Source organism: Narcine bancroftii, chromosome 14, assembly GCF_036971445.1.
Source record: "Narcine bancroftii isolate sNarBan1 chromosome 14, sNarBan1.hap1, whole genome shotgun sequence".
NCBI classification, from domain to species: Eukaryota; Metazoa; Chordata; class Chondrichthyes; order Torpediniformes; family Narcinidae; genus Narcine; species Narcine bancroftii.
The window spans coordinates 21,636,707-21,654,285 of NC_091482.1; the positions used below are offsets into that span (position 1 = coordinate 21,636,707).

Sequence of the window (17,579 nt, forward strand, 5' to 3'; positions counted from 1 at the left end):
CCATGGTCTCAAAGCAGTCTTGTAGCACTGCAGTGGCCACCCCCAGCCACATCCTGATCTCCCTGCCAACTGACCTACTTTGCTCTCCCAGTGGTCTGCATGTTGGATAACCAAGGTGGTGGGGGGGGGGGGGCGGTGAGATGCAGCATTGTCCGCAACAGGGACATTAGTGTACACCCGATCCAGAGTGTTCTCTCCTCTGGTAATGAAACTGTGGTGAGACTGTTTTCAGGTTGTTGTGTTCAAAAGTTTTAAGTAATATCAATTATTTCCATATTCCCAATTACCTTTAACCATTCATTAATATCTCACATCTCAAAATCTGCCATATTGAAGAATATATATTACAGTAGAAATACAACAATCCAGATGCCAGAAATCCAGACCTTTTCAAAAGCTCTCAAACTTTTTAAATTGCGTGCACATTTAAGCACTACAGATGCACAGCGGCAACTAGCTAACTTTTCTTTAAAACTGCTCTATTTGCTAATGAATAACCAATCAAATTGTACCTGTTCATCCCTTCTTTATTCCTCCTGAGGCTTGAAGTGTAAAAGAACCCCCGAGAATCTGGGAAATCCAAAATTCTATTCCAACCCAATCGCTGAGCAGTCTGGATTTATGGACTTCCACTTTGTCCTGGGTAAACTTGTACCTCTCATTTGTTAGTTTTAGATTGGTCACAGTGTTTGAGCTACCGAAAGAAAATAGACACATACGCCGAGAGCGCTTCAATTTATGCAGATCTTTATTACAAATTCTAAAGCTGATATCAAACTACAATATGCAAGCCCTTCCCAATTTATTATACTTATCAACGCCTGGACTGGTCCCAACTGCCGAAGCGAGGCAACGACTGCACACTTGCAGTAGGTTTTCAGGGCGCCGGTAGCAGCTTCTCCACCTCCCTCGACCGGGACGTTGGCTGGACTCTAGAAATTGTTCTTCTTGCTGAGAGATGTTGCCACCTCACGGAGAGTCTCAAACTTCAGCAGCGGGACCATGGCTTATATTACTCAAAAACTGCTTACCCAAGCACCTATTCCCAGCACAGAAAGAAAGATAAGCGAGCAAGCTAGCATGCCTAGGCTTCTATCGAATAACACAACTTTCAGCTCATCACTTTGAATTCAATGGTTTATTTTGCGTCAAGGCTAGGCCTCTGACAGTCTGTGACCAAAACATTACGTCAAGGCTAGCCCTCTGACAGTCTGTGACCAAAACAGGCAGGAAGATTAAATGTTCTTGGTACACAGATGTCCTTTTGTCAGATAACTGCATCTCTGGCCCCTCGGTGGAATTTAGCTTATGTCTGCTGATTCTAAAAAACAAGCAGGTTCTCAGCCTTGTAGAAGCAAAGGGTGCAAAAGTAAAATAACATGGTTTAAATCTGAAGCAAAAAGGATGGTTTAAATCCTCCAACACACACTTTAACAGATAATTCATTGAAAATTACTAGAAATCTATTATTGCACCATCGGGTGAGTGACATAATATTGGTCTCAACAGCAATAGTCAATTCCTCTGCTCTTTTCAAAAAACGCCATGGATAATTTTACATTTCTCTGCAAAGAAGAGTGCAGGTTAATTTCAAGTACCACCCAAAAGACAGTGCAATATTTGTTCGTAATGCATTTGGCATGCCAGGCTAAATCAAATCTCTGGAGTGAGACTTTAAACCAGAACTATTTTTGTGTGATAGAGAACATTCAACACATTAAACCCAATACAACTTCTCCAAATATTTCCTATTAATTTATTTTCCTGCAACTCAATCTCACTTGTCTTCCCATTAACACCCCTTAGTTTTCCGAGCATTTCCTACTATCCAACTCAAAAAGGGGGGAAAAAAGCGAGTGTAAAGACAGATTCTCCGTCTTTACATCGCTGCACTTACCTCCATAAAAGGCCCGGAGGTGGATTATCTGCTCAAACTTCCACCTGTGGTTCTCAAACTTATTCTTTCCACTCACATCCCACTGTGAGAAACAGATGTACCTTCACAGAATTTGCTCGAGACAAAAATTGAGAACAAAGAACATTATACAACAATGCAAAGTTTCTCCACCTCCCCCGACCGGGACGTTGCTCGGACTCTGGCAGTTCTTCCTTCTTGACAAGGGGTGTTCCCACCCCTCGGAGAGTCTAAACTTCAGCAGCAGGACCACAGGCTTATATACCCCAAAAACAATTAATCATGTGCCTACTCCTTCTAATATTTGTCAGTCAAAATCAAAACTGAACATTACATTCTACAATTTAGAAGATTAATTATTATGGAACCAGGATGTTATAACTTCCTGGTTTATCTCGTAGATACAAAGACTTATTAAAACTTCTCGAGCAAGACAGGTTGTGACCAATTCGTCAATTTCAGAGTGTTGCATTTGACAACTGCTTTCCCTGGGCCTCACAGTGGAATTCCATTTCAAAGTGTATCTTCAGATAAGTCCCCATGGCTGAGTTTAATTACATCTGCTAGTTCTGAAAGTAAGGTGACCTGCGTGTGGACCCAGTGTCGTCAGTTCCACATAAGCAAAAAGCATCTGGGTACATGGTTTTAATCCTCCATTACATATGCAGAACTTGCTAATTCTGTCTTCTTTTCTTTGGCTTGGCTTCGCGGACGAAGATTTATGGAGGGGGTAAATGTCCACGTCAGCTGCAGGCTTGTTTGTGGCTGACAAGTCCGATGCGGGACAGGCAGACACGGTTGCAGCGGTTGCAGGGGAAAATTGGTTGGTTGGGGTTGGGTTTTTCCTCCTTTGTCTTTTGTCAGTGAGGTGGGCTCTGCGGTCTTCTTCAAAGGAGGTTGCTGCCCGCCGAACTGTGAGGCGCCAAGATGCACGGTTGGAGGCGATATCAGCCCTCTGGCAGTGGTCAATGTGGCAGGCACCAAGAGATTTCTTTAGGCAGTCCTTGATTCTAGTCTAAAAGGCTAGAAGACCCTTATCTTATTCAGACTAATTTTACTTCCTACATTTTGTTATCTATCCTTATCCTATTCATACTGGCTTTATTCATTACACATATATCCATACTAGCTTTCTTCATCTCTCATATTTTCATATTAGTTTTACTAATCTCTTACACCACTTTAAGTAATCCCTATGCCATCACTGGCCTAGAGGCTGTATTCATATGTGTGAGTTCTTAAGACAGCACATGGATGAAGGAAAATTGATATGAACAGCTTCATGAGGCTGCAAGTCTCCATTACAAATCTACCATACTGTGTGACTCCTGGTCTGTGTCAGGCCCTGGTGGCAGCCAAGTATAATCAAACAGTAAGGCATTGCTAGTTGCTTGCAACCATGATTACCATCATTGGAGGGTACACTTAGAAGTGGAGTGAAGTTGCTCCACCTCTTCCATAAAAGGATCACCACTGAAAGCGGCTGCAAAGGGAAGGGCTGATGTTGTCGCAATGATGCCGGCACGAATTTTAAAAAATTCATATGGTTAATAGAGGCTATTACAATGTGTAGGAGATCTGCCCAAGTCCCAAGACTGCTTGCACAGATCTCCACTATCTTGCTTACCTGCTCTTTGGTCGCCATTGTCAAGCATAGGCTGCTTTCCCTTCTCGGCGCACAGGTTTGACGACATGGTGGTGGGCAGTGCTACTGCACCAGTCACTCCCGTCTCCTTCAGCTCTGGAAGTCGGCCCCTGACTCAGCTGTGCATAAAGGGACTGCGGGATCTGCCTTATCAGTCGTCACCATAAAAGGTAAAAATCGTTTTGTTTTTAAAAACTTGAGCCAGCTATAATGCAGTGTTTCACCATAAAAAGGCCTTCAGAGGCATTAAAGCAGCCAACTCAGGCAATAATAATGGAAGGCATGCTGAATGTACATGTGGAATAATCAAATTTTATGGATCAACTTTTAGGGCAAAATTTAGGGGTCAACTATTAATGCATTCTATTTTTGACCGTGGTAAGTACCTGTGTCATTTGATGCATCAAAAGCTTGGATGAAGGAGTCACGTGATGGAGTAGTGGCCGGACGGTGAACTCCAGCCCTCTCCAGAAAAGTCGGGAAAAACAAGAGAAAATACAAAGGCACAGAAATACAAGTTAAAGAAAAGTGAGTATAAAGGTGGAAAGAAGATGGAGACAAAAGGAGAAAAATCAAAATCAACGGAAAGAAGAGAGGAAGAGAAGACAACGGAGGAAAAAGGTGAAGGCCTTACCTGTCCGAAGAGGCCCGCTGTGGAGAGAGGGCCCCACTACCTCAGGTCGGTAGAAAAAGAACTACAACAATGGCTCACAGAGCCGAGTAAAAGTGCGCAACCGCGCATGCGCGAGGAGTCGCGCATGCGCGATGCGCATGCAAAAAAACACACCGACGGGAGGGGGGTCCAGCTGGGGAGTCGATCTCCACAGCCGGCAACGACAGCTGCAGAACACCTGCAGCAAGAAGAGACCACAGAAGACAATGGAAACAAGAAAGAAGAGGAGGAAAGGGCAGCAAAGAAACAACAGATGGTCAACCCAGAGGAAGAAGAAGAGGAAGAGTACAGTGAAATAGATAAAGGGAAAGGCAAGGTAAAGGATATACTTGCTCTTGTTAGAGGATACATGGAGTCATTTAAAGAATGGCAAACACAGGAATTCAATGATTTAAGAAGAAGAATAAACAACACAGAAGAGAAAATAAATAAAATGGATATGACCTTAACAGAAATGGGGAAAAAAATGGACAAGATGGAAGAACGGGCAATAGCAGCAGAAATGGAGGTAGAAGACTTAAAAAAGAAATTGGAGGAATCTAATAAAAAAACTAAAGAGACACAAGAATTACTAGCCCAAAAAATAGATATAATGGAAAATTATAACAGAAGAAATAACATAAAGATAGTGGGCCTTAAGGAAGATGAAGAAGGCAAGAATATGAGGGAATTTATAAAAGAGTGGATCCCTAAGGCCCTAGGATGTCCAGAACTACAGCAAGAAATGGAAATAGAAAGGGCACATAGAGCATTGGCCCCTAAACCACAACCACAACAAAAACCAAGATCTATTGTAGTAAAATTCCTAAGATATACTACAAGAGAAAAGGTACTGGAGAAGACAATGGAAAAAGTAAGAGAGGGCAACAAACCACTGGAGTATAAAGGGCAAAAAATCTTCATTTATCCAGATATAAGCTTTGAACTCCTAAAGAAGAGAAAAGAGTTCAATACAGCAAAAGCGATTTTATGGAAGAAAGGATATAAATTTACACTGAAGCATCCTGCGGTATTGAAAATATTTATTCCAGGACAACAAAACAGACTATTCTCGGATCCAGAAGAAGCACGAAAATTTGCAGAACAATTACAAAAATAGACTGAGGGATGAAGACGGGTAATGAGAGCAAAAATTATCACGATTGATATGTATGTGGGTAAAGACAAAAATAGACTGAGGGATGAAGAAGGGTAAGGAGGGTAAAAATGACCACGATTGATATGTATGCGGGTAAAGAGGTATAAGAGTGAATAGAGACAATGGGCATATGTGAAAGTATCTGTAATTAGAGGAAAACAGAGAGTATAGACAAGAATTAATAAGAGAAGGTAATGGAATAGAGAGAATAAGGAGGGAATTAAAAGAGTGACCTTTGTGACATATAAAAAGCGAAATCTTTTCTGGGGGGGGCTGGGTGGGGGAAAAGAGCGGTCACTGCAAAATCAGTTGACGCTTGCGAGTGGATTCGCAAATCCAAATGGAGAGGGGAGATGTGGTTGTCCGACAAGGGATAAAGGGCAACTCAGGAGGGGAAGGGGAGATTGGGGATAAAGAAGATAGAAATAGGAGAATAAGGAAAATGTTGGATGTTGTAGGAATGTTGTCTGGTAAAGAGTTGAAAATAAGAAAACAGAAATGGAAAAGGAGGAAAGGTAATGATGGAAAAATGGAAAGAGAAGATAAACAAAATATAAAATGGCTACGCTGAACTATATGACTCTAAATATTAATGGAATACATAACCAAATTAAAAGGAAGAAACTACTAAATTTACTGAAAAAGGAAAAAATAGATATAGCATTTGTCCAAGAAACACACTTAACTGAATTGGAGCACAAGAAATTAAAGAGAGATTGGGTAGGACATGTAACAGCAGCATCGTATAATTCAAAAGCAAGAGGAGTGGCTATATTAATTAGCAAAAATGTGCCATTTAAAATAGAAGAGGAAATAATAGATCCAGCAGGGAGATATGTTATGATAAAATGTCAGATATATTCAGAGCTTTGGAATCTACTTAATATATATTCACCTAACGAAGAAGATCAAAAGTTTATGCAAGATATCTTTTTGAAGGTAGCTAATACGCAAGGGAACATACTAATAGGAGGGGATTTCAATCTGAATTTGGATCCAAATATGGATAAAACGGGGAAAAAAATTAACAGGAAGAACAAAGTAACCAAATTTATAATTAAATCAATGCAAGAAATGAAACTTGTGGACATATGGAGGAAACAAAACCCAAAAGAAAAGGAATACTCATACTACTCGACTAGACATAAAACATACTCAAGGATAGACCTATTCCTGTTATCAGCCCACATTCAAGGGAGAGTTAGGAAAACGGAATATAAAGCTAGACTATTATCGGACCACTCACCCCTGTTATTGGCAATAGAGCTAGAGGACATCCCTCCAAGAATGTATAGATGGAGATTAAACCCCATGCTACTTAAAAGACAGGATTTTAGAGAATTTATTGAAAAACAATTAAAAATGTACTTTGAAGTAAATACGGAAGCAGTGGAAGATAAGTTTATACTATGGGACGCAATGAAAGCATTCATTAGAGGGCAAATAATAAGTTATGCAACCAAGATGAAGAAGGACTATAACCAGGAAACAGAGCAGTTGGAAAGGGAAATAATAAACATAGAAAAAAAATTAGCAATAAAGGAAGATACAACCAAAAGAAGAGAATTGGCGGATAAAAAAATAAAATATGAAACATTACAAACATATAAGGTGGAGAAGAATATAATGAAGACAAAACAGAAATATTATGAACTAGGTGAAAAAACACACAAAATCTTAGCATGGCAGCTTAAGACAGAGCAAACTAAGAAAATGGTATTGGCAACAAGGAAAAAAGACAAACAAATTACATATAATCCAAAAGAAATTAAGGAAAACTTCAGAGAATTCTATGAACAATTATACCGAACCGAAAACGAAGGGAAAGAAGGGAAAATAGATGAATTTTTGACTAAAATTGAACTACCAAAACTACAAATAGAGGAACAAAATAAATTAACAGAACCATTTGGAACAGTAGAAATACAAGAGATAATAAAAAATTTACCAAATAATAAGACACCAGGAGAGGATGGACTCCCAATAGAATTCTACAAAACATTTAAAGACCTAATAATACCGCCCCTCCTGGATGTAATCAACCAGATTGATGAGACACAAAACTTACCAGATTCATGTAAAACAGCAGTAATTACAGTGATACTAAAACAAGGGAAAGATCCACTCTCACCAGCGTCATATAGACCAATATCTCTGCTAAACACAGATTATAAGATAATAGCTAAACTATTAGCGAACAGATTAGCAGAACAGGTACCGAAAATGGTAAATTTAGACCAAACTGGATTTATCAAAAAAAGACGCACAACAGACAATATTTGTAAATTTATTAACTTAATTCATGCAGTAGAAGGAAATAAAGCACCGGCAGTAGCAGTTGCTTTAGACGCAGAGAAGGCCTTCGACAGAGTAGAATGGAATTACTTGTTCAAAGTATTGCAAAAATTCAGTTTACCGGAGAAGTATATTAATTGGATTAAAGCATTATATAAGGGACCGTTAGCGAAAGTGACAGTAAATGGACATGTATCAAAGCAATTTAACTTAAGCAGGTCAACGCGGCAGGGATGCCCACTATCACCATTATTGTTTGCACTAGCTATAGAACCACTAGCAGAATCGATAAGAAGAGATAATAATATAAAAGGAATAAAAATAAAAGACAGGGAATATAAAATCAGTCTGTTTGCGGATGATGTGATAGTGTACTTAACAGAACCAGAACTATCAATAAAAGAACTATATAAGAAATTGAAGGAATATGGAGAAGTGTCGGGATACAAGATAAACGTAAATAAAAGCCTATGAATAACGCGGATTTCTCAAAATTTAAGGAGGAATCCCCATTCAGATGGCAAACGCAGGCAATAAGATACCTAGGTGTGCAAATAAACAAAAATCTAGGCCAATTATATAAACTCAATTACAATCCACTAATGAAAAAATTACAGGACGATTTAGAGCATTGGAAAGAGCTACCACTAACACTGATAGGAAGGATAAACTGTATTAAAATGAACATTTTTCCAAGGATACTATACTTATTTCAGGCATTGCCAATACAACTGACAGAAAAATTCTTCAAAGAGTTAAAGAAAATAATAAGGAGATTTTTATGGAGAGGGGGGAAACCGAGGATAGCACTAGATAAATTAACAGAATGGTATAAACAAGGAGGCTTACAATTGCCAAACTTCAAAAATTATTATAGAGCCGCACAATTAAGGTACCTATCAGATTTTTATCAAACAAGGGAAAAACCAGACTGGACGAGACTAGAATTAGATAAAATAGGGGAAAAGATACCTGAACACATATTATATAAATGGGACGAAAAATTGGTACAACATAGAACTTCTCCAGTATTACACCATCTCCTCAATATATGGAAGAAGATTCATGTAGAAAGAAATAAAATAAATTACCAAATACCAAAACTAATATTGACGCAAAATAAGCTACTCCCTTTTACAATAGACAACCTTGCCTTTAGAAAATGGGAAAAAAAGGGATTAAAAGAATAGAAAATTGTTTTTCAGGAAGTAGATTCTTATCCTTTGAACAAATGAGAGATAAGTACAATATAACTGGAGATACAGCGCTGGCATATTACCAACTGAGATCCTACTTGAAAGATAAATTAGGAAGCAACTTGAGTTTACCAGAGGGAAGTAACCTTGAATATGTGATTACAGATACAATGTTAATCAAAAGATTTATAAAAAATATGTATATTAAACTGCAAGAAAAGGAGAATGAGGAAACAAATGGTAAAACTAAACAAAAATGGGAACAAGATTTAAATATAAAGATAAAAAATGAAACATGGGAGAAGTTATGCTCTGGAACGATGAGAAATACAATAAATACGAGGCTGCGTATGATACAATATAATTGGTTACACAGACTATACATTACACCGCAAAAGTTAAATAAATGGGACCCAACAGTATCTGATAGATGTTTTCGATGTAAAAAAGAAAGGGGAACAACAATTCATGCAATCTGGACATGTGAGAGAGTAGAAAAATTTTGGGATGATCTCAATCAGATATTAAATAAAATAACAGAAAACAATATACCAAAGAATCCAGAGATCTTTCTCCTAAGTAACATAAAAAATAAAGAATTTGGAATTGACTTGGAAGATGCACAAAAAAGATTTGTCAAGATAGCCCTAGCCGTAGCAAAAAAATGTATTATGTCAACCTGGAAATTGGAAGATAATTTGAAAATACAACAATGGTATATAGAAATGAATAAATGTATTCCATTAGAAAAAATAACATATAGTTTAAGAAATAATATTGAAATATTCGAACAAGTATGGGAGCCTTACATTAAATACAATAGCGAAAACCTACCGGGAACAAACATTACCTAAGTTGATGGAAGGAGAAGAAAAGAAAAGAATGGACTCAGTAGAATTTCTGGTGTATTTTTGTTGAATGACAACATTGTCTAACTGAATTAATGCAACCTAGATTGTATACCTAAAATGGATGAGAGGGGGGGGGGTGGGGGGGTGGCTTGGGAGGAGGGAGGGGGGAGGGAGAAAAAAGTCACTGTAAATGTGTGGAAAAGAAAAAGTGTATATCATGGCTATTGTGATTTATGGTGTGAAAAATAAAAAATTTAAAAAAAAAAAAAGCTTGGATGACAGGGTGGCAGGCCGGAATCCGGGTGGTAAGTCTGCGGTCCGGGAGACTGGAGCTCAGATGGGTGGGCGGCTGGGGTGTGGGGTGCTCGGATGGGTGGGCAGCCCAGGGCCAAAGCTCTGGAGGTCAGGCTGGGACCTAGGCGAGAGATGGCAGTTGGAACTCGAATTGAAGGGTCGATGGGGCCAAAAGTAGTGGGGGTGGGATGGGGTTTGACTTTAACACGCAACAAATGGAATATTCTAGATTTTTGGCCCAATAACAGGTCAACATTTACACGGGATCGACTATTACACAGGTATGCACGGTAATCATACAGAAAAATACAAAAATACAAATTCTGAGCAAGCAAGAAGTGGGAGAGAGTCAACAGGCAAAGCAGCGTCCATGTCTAGAAATGGTCCGCGCTTTAAGTTGGGGCCCTTCGTCTGTCCCACTGAGCTCCTCCAGTTTAAAGCAAATCAGATTTTTCTAATACAGATCGGTTGGTGCCCCACTATTAAAGTGCCCTATGACCTGGGTTTGAATCCAGCACTGTCTAAGGACTTCATACTGTAATAATATAAATATATGGGGAGAATTTGGTAACATACATACACATTTTAAAACGGATCTTATTTGAAAGACTGAATAATTCACATTGCAGGATCTATGGAGACTTTTATGCACATTTCACAAGTAGGTGCTTGTGATAGTACAGATCTATCACCAATGTACATAGTGTATATAGTTACTGTATCTAGACTGTGCTTACAGCGATTGGCTGAGAGCTAAGCCACACCTATTGTTTGGGCCTTAAAGGGTTGTGTCCCTAGCCAGGTCGGATCATTCCGGACTGGTCGGCCACCTGTGAAGAGCTCCGGTCTTTTGCTAATAAAAGCCTTGGTTTGGATCAACAAGTCTTTGGTTCTTTCGACGAGCTCTACAATGCTAATAGAAATGGCTCATAAAATGCTTGTCCATTGTCTTGCTGGACTCAGGCTGACTACAAGTATCCTTTCTGCATAGTGCTCGCAGGAAGGTCACTCCCGGGTTTTGTTTATCTAACAAAAACTTGAGCAGAAGGAAGAACTCCTGTTTGCTGAAGAAGGTGGGGGTTTTACACTTCACATGAGTCGCATGGTTTTTACTGGAGTCTCAGTTGGAGAGAGAGAAAGGACAAGCTCTCTCAGTCAATGTGTGTGTGGGACACTGAATAGCATCTGAACAGCAATCCAGGAAGAACTGATGAAAAGTTCCAAAGCAGTGGATGGCTGGAAGTGCTATCTGACTGATGTTTCTCCTGGAATAAGAGGGACAGAGTGGAGCTCAATGGTGGCCTAGAGGAAGACGTTACTATCTGGAAAACCCTGATGGGGCAAGTTTCATCAGCGAGACATTGAGGTGACTAATGGTGGTACCTCATTTGTGGAAATCCTGGAACAAATATCTCTCTCTCTGCAAACCCTACAAGAACCTTCCTAAGTGGTAACCATTGACCTTTCAAGCACCAAAGCCTGGTGAACTTTATACATGTTAAATTCTTTCCACAGTTTAAGAATTGCCTGCAACCAGAGAACTTGGAAAAAGGAGAAGCGAGATTGAACTGTGAACCAAAGAACTTTTCTTAAATTTATATACACGTGCGCTTAGAATTAGAAGGGGGGGGGGTCATTTGGGTTAGTATAGAGTATAGTTAAGTATGTAGAGTTAAGTTAAAGTTTGATTCTATTTTCATGTTTGAAATTGATTAAAAATAACTTTCATTTTAAAAACCACTTGTCTTGGTGAATGTCTATTGCTGCTGGGTTTTGGGGTCCTTTGGGCTCCCCGTGTCTGATTGGGTTTCAAAAAACATATGGGGTTTGGAGGTTAATTTGGGTATTTGGAGTGGCACGGGTTCATGGTCCAGAAGGGCCTGTTCCTGTACTGTATCCCTAGATTTAAAAAAATCTTGATAATCATTGCAAAGCAGTGGCAGAAAAATGCAAAAACACAATCCCTTGTACAAGCATAGCTATTTTGTTTATAATGTTCCAATGTTGGAGCTAACAATTAATGCATTTTTCAGAAAGTAAAACTGACAACAAATACCAACTTTATGGCTGCCAGTACGCACGTTCAGGACACAAAAGTGCACGTACTGTGCTGCACTTTACCAATGTTGTGGTGATTACAAACATGCAAAAATGGCTGTCCTATAGCTCAGACTTCTAATATCCTGAAAGAGTATTAGTAAAAGAGAATCTCATACTGTCAAAGTTTACCAATGAAATATTCAGTGACCAAAATAAATATTGAGTGCTCATGTGTGTGTTTTTGAGAACCCCAGTTGGGCTGTAAATTGAAATGTAACAGAGTTTAATCTAACAGTTGGAAGGATGCCATGAAATAAAGAACACGGATACGTATCAGATTGCTCCCTGGGACCCAAGTAAAAATGATTAAAACACAATGAAGTATGGGAGCTTAGATAAGAACCTTATTGATTTTACAGAAACAGTTGCTTTTCAGTGTCATTGTTCTGTAGTGGGCTGTTCAAAACCACTTCTTTAATTATGCCATTCTTCACAAGTGCTTCCTGGAAGAGAGGTTTAAACACTGCATGATCCACAGAAACATGTTTTCTCCAATTCTGACCAAGATTGGAACGTTTTGTTGGTGACGAACTGGAGGTGTGGTTTGTCTTTGCAGGCAGAGAGAACAAAAGAAGAGCTGAAAACCAGAGCAATAACATTCCACCTCCCCCCACCCCCCCCCCCCCCTTCTGCAATCCCTAATTCCCTCCAGCCATTCCAATGAAGTAACTTGTGCATTCTGACGCGATAATCATTAGTCATATATTCTTTGGCGCGCATTATTTATAATTTCTTTTCAATTTTGACTTCCAGGACCCAGTGTGAGCGAGCTACAATTTTTGCCATTAAATTGTACTCTGACACCCAGGCCATGAAAAGCCCATTAGGCAGAACAATTACTCAAATCCAGATCAAAACAAACCAAGTATCCCTGAACCACAATATAAAAAAATAATGTAAGAGACTTTGTCATTTTTTATCAACTCAGTACCATTAACATATCAGTTTTCATCTCCAAAATAATTTTCATAATACATGTCTTGCTTTATAATGTATCATGTTCTCTTATTTGAATTGATGACTGAATATTCTTTGAGATATTTTGTTGTCATGGGTACCATTAATGCATTATCAGTACCTGATTCAATTATAACATTGTTATTAATATTGCTTCGGTAAAAAGGTTATCATTCTGGATGTAATGAAGGTCTCCAGCTGACATCTGCATAAGGCCTCACAATGAAGGTCTTCAGCTGACATCCGCATAAGGCCTCACAATGATGAAACAAATATCTGGATCTATCTAAAATTCTTGGTATATAAGAGAAATATTAAAAAACATAGGATGTGTGCAGATAAATGCCAAGCACTTCCACATAAGGGAAGATGCCAGGCACTTCCACATAAGGGAAGATGCCAGGCACTTCCACATAAGGGAAGATGCCAGGCACTTCCACATAAGGGAAGATGCCAGGCACTTCCACATAAGGGAAGATGCCAGGCACTTCCACATAAGGGAAGATGCCAGGCACTTCCACATAAGGGAAGATGCCAGGCACTTCCACATAAGGGAAGATGCCAGGCACTTCCACATAAGGGAAGATGCCAGGCACTTCCACATAAGGGAAGATGCCAGGCACTTCCACATAAGGGAAGATGCCAGGCACTTCCACATAAGGGAAGATGCCAGGCACTTCCACATAAGGGAAGATGCCAGGCACTTCCACATAAGGGAAGATGCCAGGCACTTCCACATAAGGGAAGATGCCAGGCACTTCCACATAAGGGAAGATGCCAGGCACTTCCACATAAGGGAAGATGCCAGGCACATCCACATAAGGGAAGATGCCAGGCACATCCACATAAGGGAAGATGCCAGGCACTTCCACATAAGGGAAGATGCCAAGCACTTCCACATAAGGGAAGATGCCAAGCACTTCCACATAAGGGAAGATGCCAAGCACTTCCACATAAGGGAAGATGCCAAGCACTTCCACATAAGGGAAGATGCCAAGCACTTCCACTTAAGGGAAGATGCCAAGCACTTCCACATAAGGGAAGATGCCAAGCACTTCCACTTAAGGGAAGATGCCAAGCACTTCCACATAAGGGAAGATGCCAAGCACTTCCACATAAGGGAAGATGCCAAGCACTTCCACATAAGGGAAGATGCCAAGCACTTCCACATAAGGGAAGGTTATTAGAGGTCAACCTAAGCCTTTTTTTTTATATATAAATACTTTATTTTATAACCCTTTATTTTGCAACTTTAGATCATTGTCAGAGAATCATTCCTGGTTCTCTATTATTTTCAGTGCACGACCAAAGCTCTCCAAAAATTGACCTCCATCAATTACAACCCATCTTCCTTTGAGAAAGATATGGCACCAACTATTCGTGTGTTTCCCCCCACCCCCCCCCCCTCGATTCCCATTAGCTTCTGTTCTACCAGTGCTCCATAATCTTTCACTCAGTCAATTGAAGCCAATGGGATTCAAGGGGTGGGGGTGGGGGGGGGGCAAGAGAAAAACGCAAGACTGGACCAATTAGACCAAACATGAAGGGCAATCACTCTCACCTCATCTCTGGAATCCATCTATTTGGTCCATATTTGGATTTAGGTTGTGACCAGATCAGGAATGGAATGGTTGGGTTTTCCAGCAAGCAAGAGTTGGAGCGAGAGGAATGAGAACAGGTTTCAGACTTATTGTCAGTGTACATACTGGACACCGCATACAACCCTGATGTTCTTTATCCTGTGGGCGAGGCAGAATTACCACTTATTGGCAGTGGAAAAAAAACCGACTCCACAAACACATGTAAACAAATAAAGAACTGTAAACAAACTGTGCAATACGGAGAGAGAAAAAAAAAATCAATAAATTGCAAAAGTACGAGTCCTTAATTAAGTCCCTAATTAAGTTGGTCATTGAGGAGTCTGATGGGGTTGCAGCTATTTCTTAACCTGGTGGTGAAAGTCTTGTAACACCTACACTTCTTTCCTGATGGTAGCAGCAAGAACAGAGTGTGTGTTGTTTGCTGTGGATCCTTGATGATCGCTGCTGCTCTCTGACGACAGCATTCCTTGTAGCTGTTCTCAGTGGTGGGGAGGGTTTTGACAGTGATGTTTGCAGGGCTTGGTAGCATTGACCGTGATGCAGTTGGTCAGCACACTTTCCACCGCACATCTGCAGAAATTTTCCAGGGTTTCCGATGTCATGCCAAACCTGAAGTAGTAGAGGCGCTGACATTCTTTCTTCGCGATGCCATTGGTGTGTTGGGTCCAGGAAAGAGCCTCTGTTTCTTTGTTTAAATAGGCAAGTAAAATGCTGATGTTCTTTTCCAGCGATTGGGAGTTGATGCAAGAGAATATGAGAACAGGCTTGTTTAAATTGGTGAAAAGTATAAGCAGAGCAGCTATCATGGGAATGGGCAGAATTGAGGCTTTGGCTTAAGAGGTGAGTAGAGGCTGAGGAGGTGGTGGAGAAGCTGAGGTAAAGACAACCCTTTGAGGAACAAAAAGAGTTCAGCAAGAAGATGCATGTAAGGGGTTTGTTCCTATTTCTCTCTCTTTCAAACAGTGGGAATGGTGGCCACGGTTATGACATGATCCTCTTGCAGAATGTGAATACTCAGGGAAGCGAACAGTATCCCTGTCACGTTGAGAAGAGTAATCAGGTTCAGTGATTTCACAGAGAGATTAGTCTGGACACAAGTAAATTTTATTAACCCAAGGGAAATAAACAGGGGAAAACGTTAAATAGTACACATTTACCAATTTATATAAGCGACAATACAGTCATCTCAGATATCTGTTAGACTCCAACAATGGTAAAGCTATATTCAACCCCACTCACACTATAAACAAGGATTATAAACACATGCTCCTGGTTCGCTGATTACTGGGAGTGTGGCTCTACTGCAAGTATTGATCTATTGTAATACTATACCTCAGCTTCAGTGTAATGTGCACCTTACCCGCGACCACAGTAGTGACCTGGCATAGAGCAGTGTCCGAAGCTTGGACCATGAGACACTGCTGTGTACTGGTACTATATACAGTGCTAATCTGTGCTTCTAGCCAATAATGACCCTAGGTGATTTAAAGTAGCCAATGGCAAGGTGTGTACTAATGGGTGGTAGGAGTCCAACCTTGACTGACAGGTGATGAATGAGTTCCAGGCGGGAAGGTCATACACACATTCCAGATGGGCAGAGAGGCCATGTTTCCTCCACACACAACAATCCCTGATGACTTCCTATGTGCATCCTAACTGCAGCTCCTTACCAAGCAAATCTTGTTAGGGAATTGGAGCTGGAGTTGGATAATTCTGGATCATTCAGTAGGTTGAAGGGGTGATAGATATGAGTTATAGGGACACAATCACACCTTGGAGGAAGATAGCTTGGTGACAGCCAGGAGAGGGAAAGGCAGCAGGCCATTCTCCTCAGCACCATATTTACCATTTTTGATACTGTTGAGGGTTGACCTACCAGGGACAAGCCACAGGGGTCACATCTCTGGCACGGAGTCTGACTTGTGGCTAAGAAGGGAAGGGAGGAGAAGAGGCAAGCTGTAGTGATAGGGGATTCCATAGTTAGGGTAACAGAGAAGAGATTCTGCAAAAGAGATCAGGCATCCTGAATGGTGTATTGCCTCCCAGATGCCAAGGACTAGAATATATCAAATTGATTTCACGGCACTTTCAAGAGGGAATGTTGTGGTCCATGCAGGGAACAATGATATGGGTAGGAAGGGTGATGAGGTCCTGCAGAGGATCTTTGGGGTTGTGATCTCAGGGTTGCCTCCTGTGCCAAGTGCTAATGAGGTTAGAAATAGGATAACATATGGCTAAAGAGATGGTCCAGGAGGGATGAAGAGAGAAAGAATGTGGGGGGGAAAGATAAGAACAACATAACAATATCTGAAATGCTGACTGTGGAGCAATAGAACCAGTTAAAGAGTGGAATGGCTCTATCCCTTTTATTTCTGTTGCCAGCAATTGTTAACCTATATTTCCATATGCTGAAGTATTAGTGGATATTTCCAGCAAGCGTGGTTTCATTTTAGCTTTCAAGTTAATCACTCCTAATCGTACAATCTCTAAACACAGCTGCTTTGGTGAACACTAGTGTCTTCTACTCTTCTGTTCCCAATTTAACCTCTCTTTCTTTGGCTTCCTCTCCATCCTCTTTCTCATTTTAAAGAGGTCCAGGTCGGAGCAAAAGACAAACTGCTGAAGAATTAAATGGGTTAGCGCGTACAAGTAGGATTAGGATTTGGTTTAATCTCATCTGGTGCTTTTTATTTTATTTTCACTAATGAATCTTTTTTTTTAAACTTGGACCATTACAACAGATAACAAGTTTTTGAATTCTTCAGGGCATGGGTGGGATTTAATCAGAAAGGTCTTTGCTGGCAAAGACCTGAGGAATGTGGAACAGATTGGGGGAAGTCTCTTATGCAACAAAGAAGACAATGACCAATAATTGAATGTGAAAACTGAGAAGAAATATTTTCCGGAGGAAATC

General features: G+C 40.3%; 2 long non-coding RNA genes across 3 annotated transcripts in view; one reads left to right on the top strand and one right to left on the bottom strand.

Moving 5' to 3' along the window:
* Positions 1 to 17,579, bottom strand: part of LOC138749217 (uncharacterized) — a 79,057-nt gene that overhangs the window by 27,548 nt on the left and 33,930 nt on the right. The window lies entirely within an intron of this gene.
* The window catches only part of LOC138749216 (uncharacterized), a 64,345-nt gene that overhangs the window by 1,154 nt on the left and 45,612 nt on the right, over positions 1 to 17,579 (top strand). The window contains exons 2-3 of one of the 2 annotated variants that reach the window (XR_011348483.1): positions 3,598 to 3,730; positions 12,861 to 13,003. This is a non-coding gene — a long non-coding RNA (uncharacterized lncRNA). Of the gene's footprint in view, positions 1 to 3,597; positions 3,731 to 12,860; positions 13,008 to 17,579 lie in introns of those variants that run through there. The other variant, XR_011348482.1, reaches the window with a different exon arrangement.